Source organism: Lissotriton helveticus, chromosome 2_1 (genome assembly GCF_964261635.1).
Source record: "Lissotriton helveticus chromosome 2_1, aLisHel1.1, whole genome shotgun sequence".
Classification (NCBI taxonomy): domain Eukaryota; kingdom Metazoa; phylum Chordata; class Amphibia; order Caudata; family Salamandridae; genus Lissotriton; species Lissotriton helveticus.
This window is the reverse complement of record NC_136059.1, coordinates 382618111-382644372: the sequence shown is the minus strand read 5'-3', so window position 1 is coordinate 382644372 and position 26262 is coordinate 382618111. Positions and strand designations below refer to the sequence as shown.

At 45.4% G+C, this 26262-nt stretch overlaps 2 protein-coding genes across 2 annotated transcripts in view; one reads left to right on the top strand and one right to left on the bottom strand.

Moving 5' to 3' along the window:
* The window catches only part of PRKAA1 (protein kinase AMP-activated catalytic subunit alpha 1), a 222908-nt gene that overhangs the window by 169488 nt on the left and 27158 nt on the right, over window positions 1-26262 (bottom strand). The window lies entirely within an intron of this gene.
* The window catches only part of TTC33 (tetratricopeptide repeat domain 33), a 730113-nt gene continuing 727347 nt past the window's right edge, over window positions 23497-26262 (top strand). The window contains exon 1 of the mRNA XM_078675002.1: window positions 23497-23630. The gene's annotated coding sequence lies outside the window, so the exon portion shown is untranslated. The remainder of the gene's footprint in view (window positions 23631-26262) is intronic.

The following is a 26262-nucleotide window of genomic DNA, read 5'->3' as shown; positions in this document are numbered from 1 at the left end:
AGTGGCGGTGCAGAGTGGCGGTGCAGAGTGGCGGTGCAGAGTGGCGGTGCAGAGTGGCGGTGCAGAGTGGCGGTGCAGAGTGGCGGTGCAGAGTGGCGGTGCAGAGTGGCGGTGCAGAGTGGCGGTGCAGAGTGGCGGTGCAGAGTGCAGAGTGGCGGTGCAGAGTGCAGAGTGGTGGTGCAGAGTGGCGGTGTGGTGGTGCAGAGTGGCGGTGCAGAGTGCAGAGTGGCGGTGCAGAGTGGCAGTGCAGAGTGCAGAGTGGCGGTGCAGAGTGGTGGTGCAGTGCAGAGTGGCGGTGCAGTGGTGCAGAGTGGCGGTGCAGAGTGGCGGTGCAGAGTGGCGGTGCAGAGTGGCGGTGCAGAGTGGCAGTGCGGTGGTCCAGAGTGGCGGTGCAGAGTGGCAGTGCGGTGGTGCAGAGTGGCGGTGCAGAGTGGCAGTGCGGTGGTGCAGAGTGGCAGTGCAGAGTGGCAGTGCGGTGGTGCAGAGTGGCGGTGCAGGGTGGCGGTGCAGAGTGGCGGAGCAGAGTGGCGGTGCAGAGTGGCGGTGCAGAGTGGCGGTGCAGAGTGGCGGTGCAGAGTGGCGGTGCAGAGTGCCGGTGCAGAGTGCAGATGACAGTGCATATCTACAGGCTAGTGAAGCCAATGCATATCTACAGGCTAGCAACGACAGCGCATATCTACAGGATAGCAACGACAGCGCATATCTACAGGTTAGCGATGACAGTGCATATCTACAGGCTAGCGATGACAGTGCATATCTACAGGCTAGCGATGACAGTGCATATCTACAGCCTAGTGAAGCCAATGCATATCTACAGGTTAGCGATGACAGTGCATATCTACAGGCTAGCGATGACGGTGCATATCTACAGGCTAGTGAAGCCAATGCATATCTACAGGCTAGTGATGACAGTGCATATCTACAGGCTAGCGATGACAAAGCATATCTACAGGCTAGCGATGACAGTGCATACCTACAAGCTAGCGATGACAATGCATATCTACAGGCTAGCTACGACAGCGCATATCTACAGGATAGCAATGACAGCGCATATCTACAGGCTAGCGATGACAGTGCATATCTACAGGCTAGCGATGACGGTGCATACCTACAGGCTAGTGAAGCCAATGCATATCTACAGGCTAGCGATGATAGTGCATATCTACAGGCTAGCAATGACAGTGCATACACTCACAAGGAGACCACAGCCAGCTGAGGTGCAATCTTCACCCACTCACAAGAACGACATCACAGGCAGCAGCAGTGCAAGCTTCTTACACTCACAAGGAGACCACAGGCAGCAGAGGTGCAAGCTTCTCACACATAAGAAGGACATCACAGGCAAGTGGTGCAATATTGGCACATTCACAAGGAGATCCCTAGCAGTACACACCACATGAACACACTCCATAACACATAGCAACAATACATTGGCATTTACAATGCCATTAGCTCAAACTCAAATAAATACGAGCCCGATTGCATTTCTAATGCTTGTTTACTCTGGGTTCAACTGCTTCTTGGTGAACCTACAAGTCCTATATACCCCCACAACCAGGAAGGTCCACTGTGATGTATTCCTATAGGTTCTGTATCGATCCCCCTATTCCTGACCCTATTCTGGTTAACAAACTAACAAGTTAACTAGCAGCCATCCCATGAGGCAGAAAACCCCCATGATGCAGGAACCGTTATCTGATAAAGCCACACTACGGCACAGGAGCGTGTTATCTGATTAGGTCATAACGCTTGAGATCTAATTAGACAAGCGACATTCCTCCAGCCCCTGATAAGGCATACGGAGTTCTCAAAACAAATCAAACCTATGACAACCTGGGAAAAACCCTGCGGCCATTGTTTTGATTTCACCGAGAACTTCAGCAAAAGAATGTGCTAACGACCTGGTCGTATGACATCCTTATTGACGTATCGATGTCCATCCTTACGTCAATCTCGGCACCTTAAAGGTATAAATATTACCGATATTGCCCTATGCAAAGACACGCGGTGGTGACGAGGACGGAGCAGCCAGACTTGCCGAAGCCCAGAGCAGAGCAGACCCCGCTGGCGCAGCCCCGCCTTCCTGACGCGCTGAGAACGAGAAGCCGTTTTTCTCCTGCCGAGAAATCCAGCTCCGGCGCTTCCGGGTAGCCCTCGCAGGCAGCCTGGAATATCGAGACCAGAGACGAGAGATACCATCCCTCATCCATCCTAGATTCCAGGTACAGAACTGAATAACCCCTCGCAGAGAATTCTTTAGTCAGTCACTTGGCAAAACAAACTTAAACTGTAACTTTCTATTCCCGCCCACGCATTAGACTTAGGTCAGGTACACGGGGTAGGCGTAGTTAGAAACACCAGTTGAGTACGATTAGTCAAATGTATATGTGTATGTAATATATCTTATTCATTTTAAACCTTCATATGGCCTAGAAACCATATCAATGTTTTTACAGTATTATTTTATACTTCTGCTTTTAATGTATGCACTTTACTTAACCATAAGTATTGCAATAATATCGATCCATCTCTCTTGTACGAGAAAAGAGACTGATCAATAAATACCATCTTTTATTGAACACGCCCGTCTCTTCCTTTTCTCTACAATCTGATGAGACTAAGAATGCACGTACTGACTGAGTAAAATAAATTGCCTTTTGTTTTCACACGACTCTCGAGATACTCTTGATTAGAAGAGAGCAAAGTTGTCCTGTTCTATGGTTGTCAGAAACTAAATCCCTTCTTGTCTATCCAGGGAGGTTCAACTCCTCCTTGCCTATTCGAGAAAATTTCTAGTGAACTCTGAGCTAGCTGGCAAACCCAAAACTTTAAGTCTAATATCGACAGTAGTAGACCTAGTTAACGTCTGGTCTAGGCCTATACTATTGAAGGTATTATTCCAATGCGCAGAGCCTATTGGGATAATAGGAACTACACTACACCACCGGATGTAAAGGTATATTGCTTTCAAAGAGCTGTCATAATTACAAGAAGTTACAGGTGAAAACGTGGACACAAAAGGCTGTTTTTTTCAACTAATTTTCAATTTTTCCAATATTGAACTGTTCGTTTCGATAAAGAAACCTTGATGGATCTACACAAATGACCCCTTTCTGAATTCCGAATTTTGCATACTTTTCTAAAATGTATAGCTTTCCAGGATCCATTATTGTTCTCATACTCATTTTTAGCATTAACTGGAAGGAGGTTGAAAGCACAAAAAATAGCAAAAATAGGCTATGTCCCAGAAAAATGCCAAAACTGTAACATTTTTGGTTTCTGACAAAAGACTGTCATTTCCTAAAAGCTGGGAAAATTGTAATTTCAGCCCCACATTTGCAGGGAAAACCCCAGAGGCTTTAATTTGTAGCCCGTTTTCCCATTTTTCTGAAAAAACAAATATTTTACTATCTTTTGGCTAATTTCTGGGACTCCTCCAAGAGAATCCACAAACCCTGGGTACCTTTAGAATCCTATGATGCTGGAAGAAAAAGACGCAAAATTGGCATGGATACCTTATGTGGTCAAAAAGTTACAGGGGCCTAAGCGCGCACTACCCCAAATAGTAAAACAAAAAAAGGCTTAGCACAGGAGGGTAAAAGGCCTAGCAGCGAAGGGGTTAAAGAATACATATGATGACATGCATTGGTTCATATTAATAACACATAATAAACATACTTCCTCACTCATACCAAAATGGGGAACAAAGAGGCACGTCCAATTGGGCACCTCAGGAAAATGAGTTGCTACCAGGATATCAGCCATACGAGGCACTCCTGAACCAGGCCAATTGTCCACTCACCCAACACTCCTGCTGTTCCTAAGTCTTAGGTGAAGCCATTCACTAAATATATCCAAGGACAGGCCTTCCAGAAGGGCAAAGTTCACATCAGCAAGGCCGCAAGGCTATGCTCGTTATCACCCTCATTGAGCGCATGGCCGTTTCACCGCTCACCTTTAATGTTTCCCATACCACATACAAACTACAAATCAGATAACGAACTGCACAAACATAAAATGGACAAAACTTTACCATTTGCTCATTTAACTTGAAAGGTACAATCAGGACAGCACATCGATGTGGCTTTGCAGCAAGAGCGGCTGACTAAGATGGGGAACCAGCTTAGAGTCTGGCAGAGGCAAAGATCATTTAGAATACATCAATCAATGCTTCACAATGAATCATGCTCTTTAAACATCTGCACAAATGCAAGTTTTTAAATCTATTGTTTGACTCCCATGACTACTAGTTGTATTTTTGTACTGTTTGTGTTAAAACGACAATGTAGAAAAATGAGTGAAATAGAATCTGGAATAGAAGCACATGCCGCCAACATATGAAAGAGTCCTTCCAATATTCATTGTCGAGTTGACAGGATCAAATGTTTAAGGCGGCGAATGCTCGCCAGACTAAGCGCGTGCCGATTTGCTTTGACCAATGAGGTATGTGCTGTTGGATTTGCGGTTATTTTACTATTGTCTGTCTGAATGGATCATGCAGGCGCATAAGTGTGCTCTGAAGGTACAGTCTCGTATTACAAGAGCGCATACTTCAAGGTTCAGGAGGCCTTAATGGTTTTTCCAGAAACCATCTGCAAAAGAACTTGCCCTGCTGACGCCTTGAGTATGAAATCCGTCTGGGAACTTTGGAACAGGTAATGCATGCTGGGGCAGGTGCTGCTTCGTATAGTCTAAGCTTGTGGCCACGCTTCAATGCTCTCAAGGATGCTGCAGGAGTGACTACACGCAGCATTCCACACAAAATAGAGAGTAAGCTATAACAAGCCCTTCTTCAGGGGTCACTACAAATAACATTCACCATTGCACCATTATTTACTGTTGTACATATAAAGATCAAGACGGTCAATCATTTTGTGCACACAACAATTGTATTTATCCATTTAAACATCAAAGTAAATGAAAAATGACATTTCATTGTGCTTTCCCACATGGTCACTTCCAAAACCTGGTGAAACCCAATTCCATCTCCCATCTTTCTTTTGGCTTATAATAACTGATCATCACCTTAGCTCACACGTTAGTCATAGCCCGAAATGCATTGGGTTTTTAAATAAACACTGCTTTTGGATGAATCCTGCGTCAGTTTGTGTTCTTGACAAGAGGTCCGGATGGGCACTTCGAGCATGAGAAACCTTGGAAAATAGAGTGACACCCCAACATGTGGAGTTAATGTGATTAAACGTCAAAGTTGAATACATTGTGGAGTACATGGAAAAAATAGAGCTAAATAGGTTACAAGTATGGAGCAACACAGTATTTTTACCCAAAAGCTGTGCGACTGGGCGTGGGGCAGAAATGCTACCCCCTACAGTAGGATTGTAATTTACAATGCCAATAGCTCAAACTTTAGTAAATGTGAGACCTATTTCACTTCAAAGAAGGAGCCTCCATTATCCCGGGCTGCTTGGGGAGTGAACGCGCGCATGGCGCACTGAATGTTGCAGGAAAGCATGTTGTGCCTGCAGTAGGAGAAATTCATGAGAGAACATAGTGCTTACAGACTAAATAAGGCATACCGTGCAACAGAAGTAAAAGCCAATCCTCATGGGAGGTCACAAATGAAGATAAAGCGGCACTAAGGAGGGAGTCACAAGCCTATAAACAAATCAAAAGCCAGCATTTACAAAAGGCCAATGACAAAGGACAATGACAATATAGGCGGAGCTTAAGGACCACACTCGAATAAAGCAACCCTCGCAGAGCAGCGCATGCGCTGCCCAGGCTCGACCTAAAAATGGGTGGAAAGTGGGTGGAGCTGCATGAACATTTCTTGAATACAGCAAGTCCGAACAGATGGCGCAAGCGCTGCCTAAGCGAGACCTAAAAATGGTAGCCCACTGAGCAGGTGCTTAAGCGATACACGAAAGGCTGGCATATGTTCTTTGTCCACAAATTGCATGATCAACATCACATCATAAGTGATGTACACTTGTTGATACCACAGTCACTTAGTCTCCTCCCTCTATTTTACTGGTAGTTAACAGATACTCTTTAGCATTATCTCTTCAACTATACAAGTCCTATGTTACCTTAACTACAGTCCCTTTGGTACCACATTAAGGGCCATATGCATCAAGCAAAATTGCATTCGCAAACGCCGAAATTTTGCCAAATGGTATGTATTAAAGCAAAATAAGGAATCGCAAAATTTGCGATTCCTTATTTTGCGATTGCATTTAAGGAATCTCAAATTTCGCGATTACTTAAATGCAATGCAAGAAGCACCAAAAAAGTGCAATTTGGCCTTAAGGAATCGCAAATTACCACCAATTACCACCAACTTCAAGTTGGTGGTAATTTGTGATTTCTTTGAAAAATTCACTTTTTTGCATTTTTCAAAGTGCATTTTTCAAAGGGCATGTATGTGCGCCACATGTGGACCCATGCTTATTTCAGGGGTGCAACAGGGTGTTCTTTTGACACCCCTGCACCCTTGAAATTGCATTCTCAATTTGTGATTCGCTAATTGCAAGTTGAGAAGGTCTTAACAGTCATTCCTATGGGCCTCTAGACCCATAGGAATGAATGGGGAGGTATTCCTTAATTGCGAATCGCAATTTGCCATGTGCAATTAAGGAATATGTAGGATTCACAAAAGGTATTGCAAATCCTACATACATAGCATGTAGCGATTCTCAAATAGCGATTAACAAAAAAAAAAAATGTAATCGCTATTTGAGAATCGCAAAATGACTGATACATATGGCCCAAAGTCTTAAAGTTCCAAGTGGAAAGAAAAGTGTGGGTTGGTTTACCGCTAATCTACAGTGACAGGATCCATTTAAACTCCATAAATATCTTAATTGAACTTTCTGGCTTAACTGCTGACTGTATTAGAACGGGTTTCACTTATCAGTGAAAAAGCACAGCAATATTTAGCTAAGTTTCATGTTGGTTCTTATCACAACATATGCTTCAACAGAATTAACATTACAAAATGTGATCTGTGCAATGGAATAAATATTTTAAAACGAATTAAAGTGTTCAATTTGCCTAATCTACTTGCAGGTTTACCTACAAATGAGTCAAGTATCAATTCAAACTTTAGCTGTACAGATATAGTTGTGGTAGTCCTAAATGTATCACTGTATCATACAGCAGTAATCCCAACGAACTTTGAGGCGTCATTTTCTGTACGCATCACAAGTGTAAAATGTAACTGATTTTCTGCTGATTAAGATCTAATACTGAAAGGAGAGCGGTTGGACAAACAGTCGCTTTTTTCAATTACTTGACACAGAGTTGTCGTCTTAGGTTTCCATTTCATGAACACGCTAAAGATTTTTTTAAAAATGTAAAAGCAAAAGCCATCATGCATCTCTGTCTTTCTTCTGTATTCACTCCAGGCTCCATTACTAGAATAGAAATGTAGGACGTTACTACGCATACATTCTCCACGCATGACTTTACAACGCGGTCATTACAACGACCACAATGTTATCAAGTGTGCCATTACATACTTGCTGTAGAGGGTGCGCTTGATTATGGAGTAGTATTTCTATTCCTACTCCCGTTTGTGCAGAGCAGGGAAGGTGTTGGATTTAAAATCCAACACATTCCCTTGTATTTCACGCCCCCACAGCAAATCTTTGTTACGACTTGTGATGTAATGCCACGCGTAGTAACAACGGGGTCATTCGAACGACCGTGTTGTAAGGCCATGCGTTGTAGAAACAGCGTTGTAAACTGTTATCTGCAGGTATCTCTTCAATCAGCTAAGAACTTTGGCATTAGGAGTGTCAAAAAAAATGCAGCACTTAGATCGAGTATCACACAACAAGAACAGAATTGGCTTTTTAGCAAGACAAGAGTGCATTTCAAATGTCTTTTGTCCAACTTGTATGATTTTTAACGAACAGGAGAATCAGAAGCTGTCTAACAGTCTTCAAAACTATACTCCACGGGGTACCATATCTTTGATATTTTTTCTCCAATGCGGTCTCCCTTTCCCAAGGTCAAAGGAGCTTCTTTCCCAACTTAGCCCGGAGACTTAGTAATAACTTGCCCATAAAACTTTCAAAAATCCAGAGTTATTCAGCTTTTTAAAAGGCTGCCAAAATGTTTTTCTGTTAATAGGTCTTTATGCCTACAGGGCTTGCTGTATTAACTTGTGCCCTCTATCACGGCCACAAAGCTCTATGGTGCGCTAGTGCTGGACAAAATAAAGTAGAATAAATAAACAACAATCATTCTGGCTAATGTATAGTGATTTGTTTCACTAACGTCAAACTGGTGTGCAGAGAGGAGAAATGCAAGCTGACGGGGACCTAAGATGATCCTCAAACTGAGATTAATTTCTCTTTTTACATGTAAAATTATTTATTTTGACCTTAACCAAGAAAGCCTGCTATTTGCCAGCTTCAGAATAGTATATTTTTGGATACATGTTTTAAAGGTGGACTTCTGGCTGCTCTTTAGGTCTCGCCTATGCAGCACGCATGGGCTGCATAGGAGGAGACCTTTAGGAATCGATTCACTGTTTGGGCCAAAAACGTGCATGCTTTGCATTGCTTTCAATGGCAACGTGTGCACGTTTGGCGATTCCCTTGCGGGAACGAGCTTTGAAACAATCGGTTTGTAATTAACTTGCAAACAGATGGTGTCCCTGCTCGCTCCAGTAAGGGAAACAGGTGCAGGCCCCCTCCTCTCTCCCCTCCCCAGCTGCCTCTGCTAGTTCTCCTTTACCACTGGCTACACCCCACTGGGTGTGGTCTCGTCCATGTGCGCACACTCAGGGAGCTCATCCATCAATGGACTTCTGTTTCGGGGATTGAGGCGCTTTGGTGTACAGTTTGGGAACAGCTTATTCAGTCAACGGAAACAATGGCAAGCAGTGTTAGTAGGGATGGGCTTATTTCTTTCAAACTCTTTCATTGCACGCTGACTCTCGGCAGACTGGGGTGGCTCCAACAAACAGTAGAGTCCTGCCCCAAAACCGGAGGCAGCAGCGGGCTTTAGGGCCTCTTCTCACCCTATCCGGCAAGGAGAGGGACCACACCCCGGCATTCGGTTTCCTTTACCTTCTGCTCCGCCATCTAGCGACATTGCCAGAGAGACCGGTCCGGCGCGGAGGCAGCCAGGCTGCTCTCCCCCAACTCGTGGACCACTCACGGCCTAGGAGAGCCAAGGATGCCTGGGAGAGCTCAGACTGAGCAGGCGGAGCGAGGGGCGAGTGTCGCTGCCTCCCTCCATGAGCCCAGCTATACGGCCGAGGCCCAATGCTCTCCCCCGCTAGAGAGTGAGACATATCAGAGGCTCCATACCGTGGTATAGAAAACCAACAGTGCCAAGACTTGACAGAAAAAACACAATGCTCAGTATTCACAATATTCTTTAAAGAAAAAAAAAACACTGACAAATCCCTGTAGCAGAGCAGCCTGAACAGAAGCAGTCATACAGGCAGGTGTATAAAGGAGACTTTACAACTTGTCCTAAGCTTTACGTATCAGAAACGTATTATCGTGATCTAAAAGTAGTGAAAATGGGACTACAAATTTCGAAAGATGCTCGCCTCAGCGCATATCAAACTGCTGTCACGAACCTATATTGAAATCGCTATCCAAAAGCAGCAACATATTGAAGGCCTATTTAAAGGGATAAATTTCACAGCAGTTCCCAGAAACGTTAATTAAACTATATAGTCAAAATGTTCAAAACGTTTCTGAAAATATAAGAATCAGCGTATACTACCCAGGTTCAGATTCACTAAAGTGCAATTTCCTCGAAGGCTGTAAAAAATCTCTCAAGGTTTATTAATCGTGATTTAGTTAATTAAAACCATTAGACAATAAAAGAACATAGTAGTTAGCCAGTACACAATCTGTTAAGAAGGATAAGGACGTTCTAAAACTTAGGTCACATAAGTAAATGTCCAGATTAATTCAAATATACATGTGATAACGTGCTAGTGCATAAGCTCCTAGATATGTAACCTTAGCGCGCTTTCAAATTTGTTGTTTAGTTAGTAAAAGCCGTAACAATGTTTGCATATTTCATTATGGGTACAACAGTCAAGGTCCAGGGTAACTAGATACCAGTAACATTATTTCAAAAACAAGCATTGGCATAGCCAATAGGTCTCGCCTTGGAGACCTTATAATTGTTTAGTTATCCAGCACAATTTCCTTTGTGCAACATCAAGTGTTGCATAGCTAAACAATTATAAGGTCCCAAATGCGAGACCTATTGGCTACCCCAATGCTGGTTTTATTCTTTCTACAGGTAGGGGAGACAGGAGGTGTAATGAATTTGCCTGCTGAGGACCTACAATAAGATTTTCTGGTCTGTGCTTCTCCTTTAATTGGTCAAATGCACACTCAGCCTACTTGAGTTATCAACACTTTAATATATTAAAAGAGTTGATGAGCTAGATAGGGTTGTGCGAGTCCAAAGGGATGGGGGCCTTTCTGCTAATAAAGAAAACCTTCACATAACAAAATTCTAACTCAAAGAACTTAAGGTTTATTTAAACAATAGGAGTCATTATAACAGCAAAAAGAGTCAAATTCAAATCAGCAGCATCAACAAGGAATACATCAAAATGTAAAATTTGAGGCAATACATACATAGGAAAAATAATGTGCCATCTATGCAATGAGTGAAAACTAAACAGTGCAGCTAATGAATAACTCCTAAAGCATGCATGGGCATGTGACCTTGAATATGCTACAAACAGTTACTTCAGCACATTACTTCCTTACATTACTTCCTTCTCAAGTATGAAACTTTTACATTACAACTCAGTAGAAAAAACACCAAAGTCAGTTACTTTAGTCAAACTTTGATACTTCAGCCCAACTGCATCATTTATGCTTGATGCATTTCTATTAATGTAGAAAAAACGTCACAATAAAAAATAGAAATTAAAAAAATCTCAGGTTTCTCAACTCTTTGGGTGTTTATGACTGAACGGTTACCGTCATAAACCAGTGCTCCTGTGCTCATGACGGAACCATTCTGTCAGGAGTACATGCTCAGAAAAATCACTCTGCTGCAGACAGCAGAGGGATTTCCCTTTTTATTGGCCTTGGGAGGTGGGGGGGGGGAGGGGGAAGTGGAGCTTCTCCGACCTCCAGAGGCCTCTTTTTGGTGTTCCTTAAAATGAAGATTGCGAGCATGATGCGCTATCATTACTGAAACGAAACAAACTTCGTTTCAGTTTTGATGCTTGTGGGGCTATTTCAGGCCCAAGGCACTGAAACACGAGAGAGGTATCGCTGGAAAGGGGAGAATCTCTCCTTTTCAATGGTACCCTTCCGTAGTTGATCCCTGCCCTACTTGGGGATAACACCAAGAGGTCGATCCCCAAGCAGGGATCCACCCCTTAGCACCGGGGTTAGAAATGGGGGTCTCTAGTTGGCAAGGGTTTATAGGGACCCTTCTTCCTAGGTAGGATAAAATAACCCCTGCTCACCCCTTAAAAGCTTGGCATGAGCAGTCAAGCTTAAAGCATTTCCACATACAGTGTAAGCACTACAAAAGGACAACATACCAGTTTAGAAAAATAGCCAATATTTTTATACAAGACTAAAAAAATTATAAGATTCCACAATACAGTATATAAAAATCTACAGTATCAGAATATGCTTTAAAAACTTGATGCAGATAGCTCAGTCCAGGGCTATCACAGCGTAGTGAGCAAACAGTTCGGGCTGGTTGCAGCGTCGCAGACCAGCTACAGCGTCTGGAAGACCCGCAAACAGTGCCTGTTAGAGATGCAGGGGGCCAAGGCCCTTGAAGTCACTCGCATTGCAGGTCGAGCTCCTTTCTGTTGGGATCAGGAGTGCTGGCGTTGAGTGCTGCAGTGCCCTGAGGTCGCAGTGTGCGCAGAAGCAGCTCGGTGGTGACGCCAGATGGCATGGTCGGTGAGACCAGGGTTGCGGTGCGAGGTGAAGGCGGTGCTCTTCACGGTGCTGACAGCAGCTGCGTCATCGTTGCTGAAGCGCTGTCGTCGGCTGACGAACGGGAGTCGATGGTGCCTATGTCGGTTGGCCATGGCTGCGGTGCGGGATGTGGGTGGTGCGTCATGTAACTCTACGAGTGGGGCTCTCGAACCACGGTGCAAGCAGCGGCGTTGATTTCGGCGTGGAGCGACAGCGTCAGGTTGGCCAAGGAGTCGTCGTGAAGCGAAGCGGTACGGAGCCCACAGGTTGCGGTGCAAGCAACAGCTCGGTAGCGGAGTCAGCAGGTGCCGGTGAGACCAGGGACATGGTGCGGCGTTGCTCTCTGCGGTGCTCAGGATACAGCGTGAAGCGAGGGGGTGCGGAGTAGGGTGCCCACAGGTCGCGGTGCGAGCAGCGGATCGGTGGCAGCGTCAGCAGGCGGCATCAGTGAGACCAGGGTTGCAGTGCGGCGTTGCCCTCTGCGGTGCCTTCAGGATACTGAGTCGGCAGCGGCATTGTAGAGTTGCTCTTTTGTCGCAGCACAAAACACACAGTCCCCAGTGCTGAGGGCAGAAGAGCTTGAAGTCTTTGCTGTTCCTGAGACATCTCGACAGGGGGCAAGCTCTACCTCAAACCCCTGGAGAAACTCACAAAAGTAGATTGCAGAAAAGTTCCGTCCAGTCCTTTCACTGCCCAAGACCGAAGCAGCCACTGCAGGCCAACACAGCAAAGCACACAGCGAAGTGGTAGTCCCTTCTCGCAGCTTCTCCAGCTCTTCTTCTTGGCAGTTTTCTTGATCCAAAGGAGTTCTAAAGTAAATGGGTCTGGGCCCCAGTATTTGTATCCAAAAATCGCTTGATCCTCTAGGCAGAGGGTGTCTGTGCCCAGCCAGAACCAGTTCTGCCTTCTCGGGTGTTATTTCCCGGCAGGGGGTGGAGACGGCATGGTCAGAGGCAGACCAGGCCCTTTGAGGTAAAAGGAAATCTCCTCCCTCTTCCCCCATCGCAGCTCAGGTCTATTCAGCCCTTTCCTGACCAACAGAGACTAATCGGGAGCCACCCTTGCTTCCTAGCCATCTGTCATCCAAAAGCCAGATAGGCAATCCAAAATTCCAGCACACGGGATGACTGGGCAAGAAAATACCTACTTCCTAAGAGTGGTATTTTCAAAAACAGAATGTAAAAATCACCTTTACTAAAAGATGCATCATTAGATTCGGAGTTCAGGCATACTACATTTTATTTTCAAGGAGTCCATTGGGCACCGGGGTTTTTATACGTAGGGGTGGGGCTGCCCAGAATGGTCATGCCAATGCCCCCATGCCCCTAATAATTGCCACAGTCTTTCTGACCCCCCCTTTCCCCCCCAGGAGACAGAAGCAGGCTGTAACCCTTGATCTGCCCCTGGGGGCATAAAAGCCACTAGACACCAGGGAGTTAAAAAAAATATATATATACGTAGACAGGAGACAAATAAAGGGCAGTAGCCCCGGATCTCCCCCCCATCCCCGCCAGGGGGCGTCAGAGCCCACTAGGCACCAGCAATTATGCTAGCATTTTTTAATCACAGGGGGTGGGGATGCCCAGAATGGACATACCAATGCTCCCACCTCAAAATAAAAAGCCACAGTCTTTCTGCCCCCCTTGGGGCCATATCGGGGCAAACCCGGATTTCTCCCCCAGAGCGGCAGAAAGCCCACTAGGCACAGACTAGTTTTTACAAATGTGCCTACCTGTGGAATTTGGGCACCAGCGCAGCCGGCACATAGGGAAACCTAGCAAACCTATAGATTTTTTTCAACGAGACACGAAAGAGAATCCAAAATGGGGTGACTTGTGTGCCTTTCACCAGGTTCTATTACTCAGAATCCCTAGCAAACCTCAAACCGTGTAAAAAATAAAACACATTTTCCTCACATTTCTGTGATGTAATGTTCTGGAATCTGCGTGGATCCCCAAAATTCCACCCACCACGCATTCACCAAAGTCTTCCGATAAAAATGGTACCTCACTTGTGTGGGTAGGCCGTGCCCACGACATGAAACGGCCCAAAACGCAAGGTGGACACCACATTTTTACAGTGAAAACTGACCCCTTTTTTGCATAGTGTCTAGCTGTGGATTTGGAACCCTAGCTCTGCTGGCACCTTGAGAAAACTAGCAAACATACATTTTTGAAAACTAGACACCCAGGGGAAATAGAGAATGGGATGTACCATTTTTATCTGTAGACTTTGGGGAACACAGAATTGTAGAGCCACTGTCATTACCTATTGACTTTCAATGCATTCCTGCCTACAAATGTAAGAATTTTTTTTTAAAAGTCACTTTGAAAAATGTCCTATAATTCTCCTGCTGGTGGGGGTACCCACAATTTTGGAGATGTGCAAATAGCTACTGTTTGTAAACTATATATTTTGCTCCCATTTCAGAAATACATAGGTGTCTTTCATACCAATTTTTCCCCGTTTATATTTTCCCAAACGGATTGCTATATACCCGGTTCACAATAAACAATTGCAGGACGCTGCTCAGTTATTGGCTCTGGGTTCCTCTGGTTCTTGGTGAACCTACATGTCCAATATAACCCCACAACCAGAAGGGTCCAGCGGATTTAACGGTATATTGCTTTAAACAATCTGTTATACTTAGAAGTCGTTACAGGTGAAAACGTTGACAAAAATGGAGTTTCTTTTTTTTTTTTAACAAATTTTAAATTTTTCCTATTTTTAACTGTTAGTTTCTATAAGAAAACCTTGAAAGATCTACACAAATTACCCCTTGCCGAATTTAGAATTCGCTCTACTTTTCAGAAACGTATAGCTTTCCAGGATCCATCATTGCTTTCAAACCCATTTTTACCATTAACTGGAAGGAGGTTGAAAGCACCAAAATAAGTTACCCCAGTAAAATGCAAAAACTGTGTAAAACTTTAGTTTTTTTTTTTTTTTTTACAAAAGTCTGCTTGTCCCTGAAAGCAGAGAATATGGTGATTTCAGCACCACAAACCCTTAGTTGATACCATTTGCAGGCAAAAAACAGACACTTTCACCTGTAGCCCTTCCCCCCCCCCCCCCCCCAATCAAGAACAAAATTTGGCTGTATTTTGGCTAATTTCTGGGTCCCCTCCAAGGGAATCTACAAACTCTGGGAACCTTTAAAATCCCCATGATGTTGGAAGAAAAGGACGTAAATGTGGTGTGGATACCTTATGTGGTCAAAATGTTACAGGGGCCTAAGCGTGAACTACCCCAAATTGCCAAAAAAAAGGATTAGCACAGGGGGTGGGGGTAGGCCTAGCAGGACAGGGGTTAAGAGACATATTGGGTGAATGAAAGTCAGTCAAATCAATGCATGCCCATATTGGTAAGGCCTGTAGCAAGAATAAGTTCCCCGGAGATAGAAGAAGCAGAAGTTGAACTTGATGCAGGCAAGGATATAGGGTGGATGTGGATAGGGTATACATATCTAGGGTTAAAGGGACAAGGGGGTACACCACCCCCACAGGTCCAGGCAAAAACTAAGAGTAATAAAACAAAATGGAAAATACAATGTGGAACAAAAAAATATGACAAGTCAAGACTACTGGCAAAAAGATGTAGTCTTGAAGTAATGCCCAAAGTCTCAAAACTAAATGTGTATGTAGAGAATACAAGGAAAAGAAGCCATGAGTGGAAACCTGGGAAAATAAAAGGCTCCCATTAAGGCCAATGATCCTCACACAAAATTAAATGAGTGCAATGTATCTCAGGTGTTGCATTTCAAGCAGGAGACGGAAATAAAAAAAAATTATAAAAATGAGACAGTTATATAGGTCCAATTTGCTTGGGTTAATTGCCCCTCATTAAGGAATATAATTTTTAGCTATTCAAAAACAAGCTGATTTTATAGACAGGAGCTCAAAAGGTAAACTCGCAAAAGGTTTTGCTTTTCCTGACAGGTAGGGAGAAAACAGGCAGGGAGAAGAAAAAAAAAAAGCAATCTTACGTGCATTTATTTTTACAGGGAGTAGTTATTGTTACAAAACAAAGATTTCCGTATTACTTATTTTTTTAAAAGGAAAAACACTAGCTAGAAAAGTCGAAAACTCATTCACCAAGTCCCTTTTTAGGTCGAGCGACCTGTCTCAATGCGCATGCGCATTGAGCGGAGCGAGAGATAAAGGGGCTTAAACAGAGCTTACCGAGATCGGGCGATTCCATGCAGTGCCCGTGAAAGCTCACTCAATGCGCATGTGCATTGCCATAAAAAGCGCGTGCACAGACACCAGCCCCCCCTCCCACAGTCATTCCCCAGCGTGCGCTGTGCCAACAAGCCTTTGAAGTGAAGCTTAGCTTCACTTCAAAGGTATCCGCTACCCCCGCTTCACACGTTTCTCGATGATCTCCCTCCCTCGCCCTTCAGCGTGCCTTCAGCCTCCATCCTTTCTTTCCCTCTTCCTTGTTCTTTTCAAGCAGTGCCTCTACCGCCTCTACCGCCCTCCAAGCCCCCCCCCCTTTTAGTCATAGCCATCTCGCTCTTCCTCCCTGTCCCTCCAGTGAGCCCTTCTTGGCAGCCTCAGTTGCCCTCTCACCCCAGGCTCCTGGAAGGAAGCATTTACGCCGCATGGGGATGCGACTCACACGGCTGCTCCCCCCATACACGCGCCTCTCCCTGGGCCCCCACCCTTGCACTGACCTATCATACACTCTCTCCATCGGGCCCGCCCTCACCCCAAACACTCTCAGCCTGTCTCTCTTCCACATACAGCGCCCTCTCGCTCACCATTACCATTAAAGCTATAGCGCTTTCCCCATCTATCTGCACCCTCTCTAGTGGGCTTACCCTCGCCCCCCATAAGCACACTCACCATGTCTCTCATTCACATATTATAGCGCCCTCTCGCTCTGCATTCCCATTAAGCTATAGCGCTTTACTCAATTATACTATCTCTTTAGTGAGCCTCCCCTCACTCCTCAATACCCGCTCATAGCCGTCTCACCCCCTCACACTGCACCATCAGCCCTCCTCGGTTTCATTCCTGCCCTCTGCCTCCTGCTCCCCTTGTGCCCTCTCCACGCCGCTGCGCTCCGGCCTCTTCCATGCTGTTGTTACTGCCCCCTCTTTTCCGTCTGCCCCCTCTTTATCCAGACCCATATGGCTGCTGCAGGAGGCGGCTCAGCTGGCGAGACACTGATATCCCCCTGGAGGGCGGCCTCCGCCCCCGCCTTGCATGTGCCCTCTTGCGGACACCAGCAACGCCTCCTGCCGCCTCCATTGGCAGAAATCAGAGACAGCTGAACAGGGAGCAGTCCCTTCGGAACTATGCAAGCCTAGTGCCAGCCTGACTCTAGGGATGCGCCACCTACCCCACCTCCGAAAAGAGAAACTAGGTGATTTAACAATGTTTATATAGCGCCATCACCAATAGTTGATATTATAGCGCTGTGCAGCACGAAACTACAGATGACAATATCAGACAAGAAGCACTGCAGGATAAAAGATTGTTTATTTCTATATGATGTGGGTGTTATCTGATGCTTCTGTTGTGCTACCTTTGCTACATGCTTTTGTTGTTTGTGGTTCTTATGTTATATTCTTCTGTTAGGCTGTCCTGTTCTGTGCTTCTGTTCTGTCACTGCTAGAAACACCACTGTGACTGGTGAGCCTCACAGTGCGCCTGTGAACACACATACATACAAATACATCTGCTCCGACATAATTAAGTCCTAGACAACCACACGCCAGTCAAGTCCTGGACCACCACAAGTATAAATACAGACACACACACACACACAAATGAACATAAACAGACAGGCATACATACAAACACGAAGACATACATGCACATGCTAAACACCCTAATTGTAAATATATCTTCACAGGAGAGAACCTATTTACGAGCTGTAACCTTTTCAACCCGCCCTGTGCCGAGGCACAACCTCATGCCTTCCAACTTGGCCTTCTCAATTGTAGGTCCCTCGTTAAACACGCTAACGAAATAAACCTCCTTATTCGAGACTCTGCCTTGGATATTCTATTTCTAACAGAAACATGGCTTACGCCCAACAACGACTTTGATATCGTTAATGCCTTACCCCCTGGCTATCAAATCTGCTTTTTGAATAGACCGTATGGCAGAGGAGGTCAAAGACTGTGAAAGCTGCTACTTCACTCTACAGATCACGCACGCAATCTCTCTCTCTGGGTTGTTAGTCTATCGGCCCCCAGGCCCACTCGGAGAATTCCCCAGCAAGCTTATTGATCATGTTACCCTGAGAGCAACCACAGCCTCTAACTTCCTTCTCCTAGGGGATCTTAATCTCCATTTCTTGGATCCCACCGACAACACCGCAGCCGAATTGCTGACGGACCTCTCTTCGGTTGGCCTGTGTCTTCTTAACCCACAGGCCACCCACGATAAGGGCCAGCTCTTGGATCCTATCTTCACGAACATCCAAGATTTTAAAACTCGGCTGCCTCTTCCGCTCCCATGGACAGATCACTTTCTGATCCCCATTGATTGGCATCTTGAGACTACTCTTTTCCAGCCGCCCAAAACCCGAGCCCTCATCAGACACTGGCACAAACTTGTACCGGAAGCTTGGGCATCTAAGCTCAAGGAATCCACCCCCCTCCCCTCTCGGTATCCCAAATCGGCGGATACCGAATTCAATGACTGGCTTACCCAGTCACTGGACAGCCTCTTACCCCGAACCAGCACCTTTAAACAAAAAAAGAGGATTACTCCCGCTCCATGGTACACTCCTGACTTGAATGCACTACGGAAGGAGTGTAAGAAGGCCGAACGCATGTGGAGGAAGGATAAGTCAGTTGACAAAAAAGACGTGTTCCGGATAGCTATGAGAACATACAAGCTCGCTCTCCAGAACATCAAAAGAGCATTTTATGAGGAAAAAATAAAAAAATCCTCCTACTCTGCCAGGGAAACCTTTAGTATCCTGAAAGAACTCCTCCATGTCCCCGACCCCCCAGCAAAATACCTTGACTCTAACGCTGCGGAGGACAAATGTAACAAACTGGCAACCTTCTTTGATGAGAAAATTTTAAAAATCCTCGGCTCTCTACCCCTTATTGAAGTTGATTCCATTGAAGATGACAGAAGCAACCCCCCCCCCCTTTATGAATCCTTACTCGGAAGTTGATTACACTGAAGGTGACAGAAGTAATTCTCCCCCCTTGAGGAATCCGCACCCGGAACCATCTGGTCCGCACCTCGATTCCTTTGGTCCGGTAACCACAGAAGAGGTAGCTGCGGTATTTGCCACAATTAAGAGTGGCTCCCCTAGTGACCCGGTCCCCATGCGTTTCTTCAAGAAAGTCACCCATACTATTGTCCCTCCGCTCACCGCCCTTATCAATGCCTCTCTGCTCCAAGGAGAAGTCCCTCCCAGCTGGAAGGCGGCGGTCGTGAAAGGGCTTCTTAAAAAACCCTCCCTGGACCCAGAGGACCTAGTAAACTACAGACCCATCTCCCTTCTCCCTGGGAACAGTAAAGTCGCGGAGAAATTGGTGAACAAAAAGCTGTCGCTATTTTTGGAATCCAACAACCTGCTCAGGAGCTCCCAGACGGGTTTTCGCCCAGGTCAGGGCACGGACACCGCCCTCCTGGCGGCAGTGGAGAAGGCCAGAGACATTTTAGACACAGGAGGATCAGTGGCAGTGATCCTCCTAGATCTCAGTGCGGCCTTCGACACTGTCAATCACCAGGTTTTAATCCAGCGCCTGGGAAATATCGGAGTGAAGGGCAGAGCTTTGAAATGGCTCTCGTCCTTTCTCAGTCACCGGTCTTTTCAAGTCTGGGAGAATGACAGCCGCTCCTCTGCCATTCCCCTCCAGTGTGGAGTGCCACAGGGTTCGTCACTAAGTCCTACGTTGTTTAACGTCTACATGTCTCCCCTGGAGGAGGTAGTCACGCCATTCGGAGTGACGATCATCAGCTACGCTGATGATACCCAGCTCGTGGTAACCCTCTCCCATCCCAAGCAAGAACCCTCCGATCTCCACAGCTGTCTCTCCGAAATACACGAATGGATGAACAACTCAGCACTCAAACTGAATGGGTCTAAGACTGAAGTTCTGCTTCTTGGACAAAAAGGGCCCTCCCTGCCTCCTAACATCTGGACCGCCTGCCTAGGGGAACCCCCGGTCCCCAAAACGGAGGTCAAGAGCCTGGGAATATGGCTTGAGAAAGACCTGACCTTCAGAACCCAGGCTAAAAGAACGGCGGGTACCTGTTTTGGACTCCTTAGGTCTTGTAGGAAAGTTCTTCCTCTGCTGCCCCCCAACTCCCGAAAGCTGTTGATCCAAGGCCTCATTGTGTCCAGGTTGGACTACAGTAACGCCATCTACATAGGAGCCCCAGAAGCTACTTTTAACACACTTCAGAAAATCCAGAACGCCGCTGCCCGGCTGCTTACCGACACTCCGGCCAGAACATCGGCAAAACCGGCCTTGAGGCATCTTCACTGGCTGCCAGTCAGAGAAAGAGTGGTGTTTAAGGCTCTTTGCCTGGCACATAAACTCCTCCATAACAAAGGTCCTCCCATTCTTAAAAACTGTATCACTCCCTACATACCTACTAGATCACTCCGGTCAGATCACGAGAACTTCATTGTAGTACACAGAGTGAAAAAAGCCCGTGCAGGTGGACGTCGCTTTTCCGTGAATACGGCTAAGCACTGGAATTCTCTGCCCCGGAAATTGAGAACGGAACCAAACCTCCTCCACTTCAGGAAATCCTTGAAAACTCTTCTCTTTCCCGGATTCTTTAAACAGTCGCGTCTTCTGCGTTCTCTTGACTTAGTAGGTCCAGCGCTGGGATGCTCACGGGTTACTACGCGCTCTACAAAAACTTTAAATAAACTTTAAATAAATAATAAAGACAAAGTACATACACACAGTAATTACTAAGATTCAAATATTCAACATATTATACGCCACCCGTATTATAATATAGTGTTTCAGACAATGCTGTCACGTGGCATGCCATACCATAGCAACGCACAACATAGTATACCACGGGCTGCTATTACTTGTCATGCCATACTCTAACATATTAGAACAAGCCATAAGGTAACTTAGTATATAATACTAACTACACTGTGTTATAGCGCAGTATACCACGCCATACAATAACATAGCATGACACACTATAATATGATAAACCGTGCAATATGATACTACTGTGCCACACTACAATAAAACAAGAGTTAGCAATGCAATAGGTCTCACATTTATGCAAGTTTGAGCTATTGGCATTAAAAATAACAATGCCTTTTATTTTTGTTTTCGTTTTAAAAACATAAATAAAAGGCATAGTCATTTACAAAGCCAATAGCTTAAACTTGTTAAGAGCAGTGGATGCATTAGTCCACTGAGGACTTTTAACACTGTCGATACCTCGCCTGGTCGAGCCACGCGGTCCCCAGACAGTCTAAACTCGAACACCGAATCAACTGATTGAGGGTCACGAGCCCCTGCGGTGTGCCGTAGTCTGTCATCAAATTCTCAAGGAGGGTTAATCTCCTGCCAATGGGGATGTTATTGTAACTCTGTTAATTGCGAGGAGGCGCAGGGTGGAAGCAGCATTCTGACCGGGATGCCTTGTCGTGTATTTCTATAGGTTCTGATTCGATCCCCCTATTCCTGACCCTATTCTGGTTAAACTTACTAGCTAGTTAACTAACAGTCAGCCCATGAGGCAAGAAATCCCCCATGATGCAGATACCGTTATCTGACGCAGTCACACTACGGCACAGGAACGTGTTATCTGATTAGGTCATAACGCTTGAGATCTAATTAGACAAGCAATATTCCTCCAGCCCCTGATAAGGCATACGACGTTCTCATAACAAATCAAACCTATGACAACCTGGATAATCCGTGCGGCCATTGTTTTGATTTCACAGAGAACTTTAGTAAAGAATGTGCTAACGAGCAAGTCGTATGACATCTTTATTGACGTACCTATGTCCATCCTTACGTCAATCTCGGCACCTTTAAGGTATAAATATTGCCGACCTTGCCCTATGCAAACACACGCGTGGTGACAAGACGGAGCAGCCATACTTGCCGAAGCCGAGAGCAGAAGCAGACCCCGCAGGCAGCAGCCCCGCCTTCCTGACGCGCTGAGAGACGCGCTGCTATCTCAAGCCGAGAGACCCAGCACCGGCGCTTCTGGGCAGCCCTCGCAGGCAGCCTGGAATATCGAGAGCAGAGAAAGAGATACCATTCCTCATTCATCCTAAATTCCAGGTACAGAACTGAATAACCCCTCCTAGAGAATTCTTTAGTTATTCACTTGGCAAAAACAAACTTAAACTAAACTGTAACTTTCTATTCCCGCCCACGCATTAGACTTAGGTCAGGTACACGGGGTAGGCGTATTTAGAAACACCAGTTGAGTACGTTTAGTCAAATGTATATGTGTATGTAAATATATTTTAATCATTTTAAACATCATATGGCTCAGAAACCATATCAATGTTTTTACAGTATTATTTTATACTATTGCTTCTAATGTATGCACTTTACTTAACTATAAGTATTGCAATAATATCGATCCATTTCTCTTGTACGAGAAAAGAGACTGATCAATAAATAACATCTTTTATTGAACACGCCCGTCTCTTCCTTTTCTCTACATTCTGATGAGACTAAGAATGCACGTACTGACTGAGTAAAATAATTGCCTTGTGCTCACACGACTCTTGAGATTGACTCTTGATTAGGGGAGAGCAAAGTTGTCATGTTCTATGGTTGTCAGAAACTAAATCCCTTCTTGTCTAATCAGGGGAGTTCATCCTTCCTTGAACATTCGAGAAAGTTTCTAGCGAACTCTGAGCTTAGCTGGCAAACCCAAAAATTAAGTCTAGTTTCGACAGTAGTAGACCTAGTTAACGTCTGGCCTAGGTCTTTACTGCTGTAGGTACTATTCCAATGCGCAGAGCCTATTGGGAAAATAGGAGCTACACTACATCTCTTTACTGCTGTAGGTACTATTCCAATGCGCAGAGCCTATTGGGAAAATAGGAGCTACACTACATGGCGCCTAACATATTAGAACAAGCCATAAGGTAACTTAGTATATAATACTAACTACACTGTGTTATAGCGCAGTATACCACGCCATACAATAACATAGCATGACACACTATAATATGATAAACCGTGCAATATGATACTACTGTGCCACACTACAATAAAACAAGAGTTAGCAATGCAATAGGTCTCACATTTATGCAAGTTTGAGCTATTGGCATTAAAAATAACAATGCCTTTTATTTTTGTTTTCGTTTTAAAAACATAAATAAAAGGCATAGTCATTTACAAAGCCAATAGCTTAAACTTGTTAAGAGCAGTGGATGCATTAGTCCACTGAGGACTTTTAACACTGTCGATACCTCGCCTGGTCGAGCCACGCGGTCCCCAGACAGTCTAAACTCGAACACCGAATCAACTGATTGAGGGTCACGAGCCCCTGCGGTGTGCCGTAGTCTGTCATCAAATTCTCAAGGAGGGTTAATCTCCTGCCAATGGGGATGTTATTGTAACTCTGTTAATTGCGAGGAGGCGCAGGGTGGAAGCAGCATTCTGACCGGGATGCCTGAACACAAACAGCATAAATTGAGAGGTACGGCAAGAAAGACATGCAGTGCCAAGAAGTTATTAGGCAGCGCCACTGCTACAGTATCCCAGAAATAACACAAAGAAGTGTACATTTCAAGGTAATTCATTTGCACTTTAATTTTTTTTTAAACACACAGGAACTTAGTCTTGGTCTGTTATATAATAGTTAGTAAAAACAATTTCCGTAGGTGCTTTTACCTCCCGAACAACATACTCGGGACGAAATTGAGATGGTTTTAGTGCCGGACAGCTTTTTCTTCGCTTGTGTCTAGTTTGGTTATCCAAGTGCACTTCAATGTGTTTGTGTGTGCGCGCGTCACCTCCCAAAAGCGACACTCTCAGCCTTTTTCAGTTAAAACGTCTTTGGGATGAAATTGAGGTGTTTTTAATGCATGTTATTTTTTAATTTGACTCTTGCGTCTAATTGAGTTATCCGAGTGCACTTCAATGTGTTTGTGTGTGAGCGCATCTGAGCAGTCTGATGAAAGCAGGTGGTCACATTTACAATGCAATGGGTCTCGCATTTGCGAGAGTTTATCCTATTGGCATTGTAAATGACAATGCCTTTTATTTATTTGTTTAAAAAACCAGCACATTAATAAAAGGTATTGTAGTCTACAATGCCAATAGCTCAAACTCTAGTAAATGCGAGACCTATTGCATTTTCAATGCTGGTTAATTTTTTGTTCATCCGACAAATTGCAGATGCTATTTTGTTTGAACTGTTTAAACGTCTTCAAGTTTAGAAGCTGTAAAATATTGGATTGGTGGTGTGTAATCGAGTACATTATGGAGATGCTAGAAGGTTAATCATAAAGCACTTAAAATAAAAACGAGGCAGCCAACACTTCAACCATAAACACAAGCCCTGCTCTATAGTCCTGTATCTTTTTCCCCCAAAAATACCCCACAGCACAATGAATACAAACTCGGGCAGCTTGCCAGCAGATTAGTGGTTGACAAGGTAACAAAGGCTAACAAGATGATCAGTGAGAGAACAATGGCTGTGTACAGCGAGCAACGCACAAATCGAAGTGTGACTGACGCAATTCTTCTTAAAGTAGATCACTCATGTCGACAAGAAGTTCTTCATAATCCATTATTCACGAGTGCTGCTTTATAAAGCGCTAAATAAACAGTCCCCTGCAATTGTAAAACAAAGAACAAACGTGATGCTGTATAGTGACAATCCACAGGGTTGTTTCAGCCCATTACCAGCCCTTCATAAGTATAAAAGTCACAACACCAAAAGTCAAGTTAATTCACATTAGATCAAAATGTGTCTCGACCACGCGTTAGTGAACACAGTGAGAAATGTTGTACTCTTCACATTGGATTCAAATCCACGTTACTCTTAAGTTACTGACAAGCGAAATAAGGTTAATATACATCTTGTAACTATATACTTCAGTCAATAAAGCACACAAAATGCTTTGGATATTGTACGAAGAGCTAACAGAAGTGCGTGGTAGGCAAGTGTACTGTTGCGATTAATGCCTCCAACATAGCTTCGAAAACAGTGAACAGTTTTTTTTTCCCTTTTCCATTTTTCTGGATAACGCCGCGTTTTATCTTCACTGAACTCAACCACCATGGAGTCAACTGGAGGTGCTGCATGCATTTTTAGGTCTCGCCTGTCGATGCGCATGCGCATCGAGCAAGCGAGAGTATTGGGACTTATCCACTCTTTATCCACACTGCAAGGAATCGTGGCGATTCCTTGCAGTGCCCGTGACTTTTAAGCTCAATGCGCATGCGCATTGAGCTTAAAAGCGCGTGCACGTCCGTCTTTGTTTACCCGCTCCGCCCCCTCCCCTTCCCGCCGTCTCGCATTTCCCCTGCCGCATCAAAGGCTTTCACGGCCGGCCGGCCATGCTTTCAGTTTCACGACCGGCCGGCCGTGTCAATTACATTCCAAAGCCCGCTCTCCCTGCTCCGCCCCCTGCTCCGGCCGAGACGCATTTCTCCTCCCCCCTCCCCTCTCTTCCCTCCGTCTTGTTTCCTTTAGCTGCCCTGGATGATCTATTCTTACTCAAACTTGCACCGCTTTTACTAAATCTTACCCTTTTAACCTTCGCGATGTTTCCCCCTTTTTACCACCAGTGCTTGATATATCGTTCTCCCCTTTTTAACTCGGTTTTGCGAGGTCTCCGTTTATTTATCCTCTTGCTGGCTCCCCTTTTCTTTACCCCGCCCGGTCCGGAGGATCTCCTCTGCCATAGCCCGGTGCTGGGTCTGTCCTCGTTAGCCCGGTGCTGTAATTGCCACGCTCCCCCTTAGCCCGGTGCTGGATCGCCCTTCTCTTATCCCACACATGAGTTGCCCGACCGTGCTAATCCTGACTGCATGAATAAAATCCAGCACAGGCAAACGCACCCGTTCTCCTACTGTAACTTCAATATACTCGCAGGCTCGCCACCTCACCCAAACGTGCTCCCCCAAACAACGCGGCCTGCCACGCAAGGACATCAAACCTGGTTGCTGGTGGTCCCTACAGCTGCTTGAACCAGGTCCCGAGCTACAAAGAAACTCCAGCATTCAGCACCTCCTCGCCTCACCGCCTCGGTCTGCCTCTCACCTTCGTCGGCATCAGGCCTCCGCCCGCATCCCATAACTGCCATCTTGGGAGCGTAGTGCACCACAGGAAGGTTAAGGCGATCTCGCCCTCCAGACTTCTCCCCCAGGACTGCCGCCTCCGCAGTTTTCCGCTGTGAGTCTGCACGCCGAATC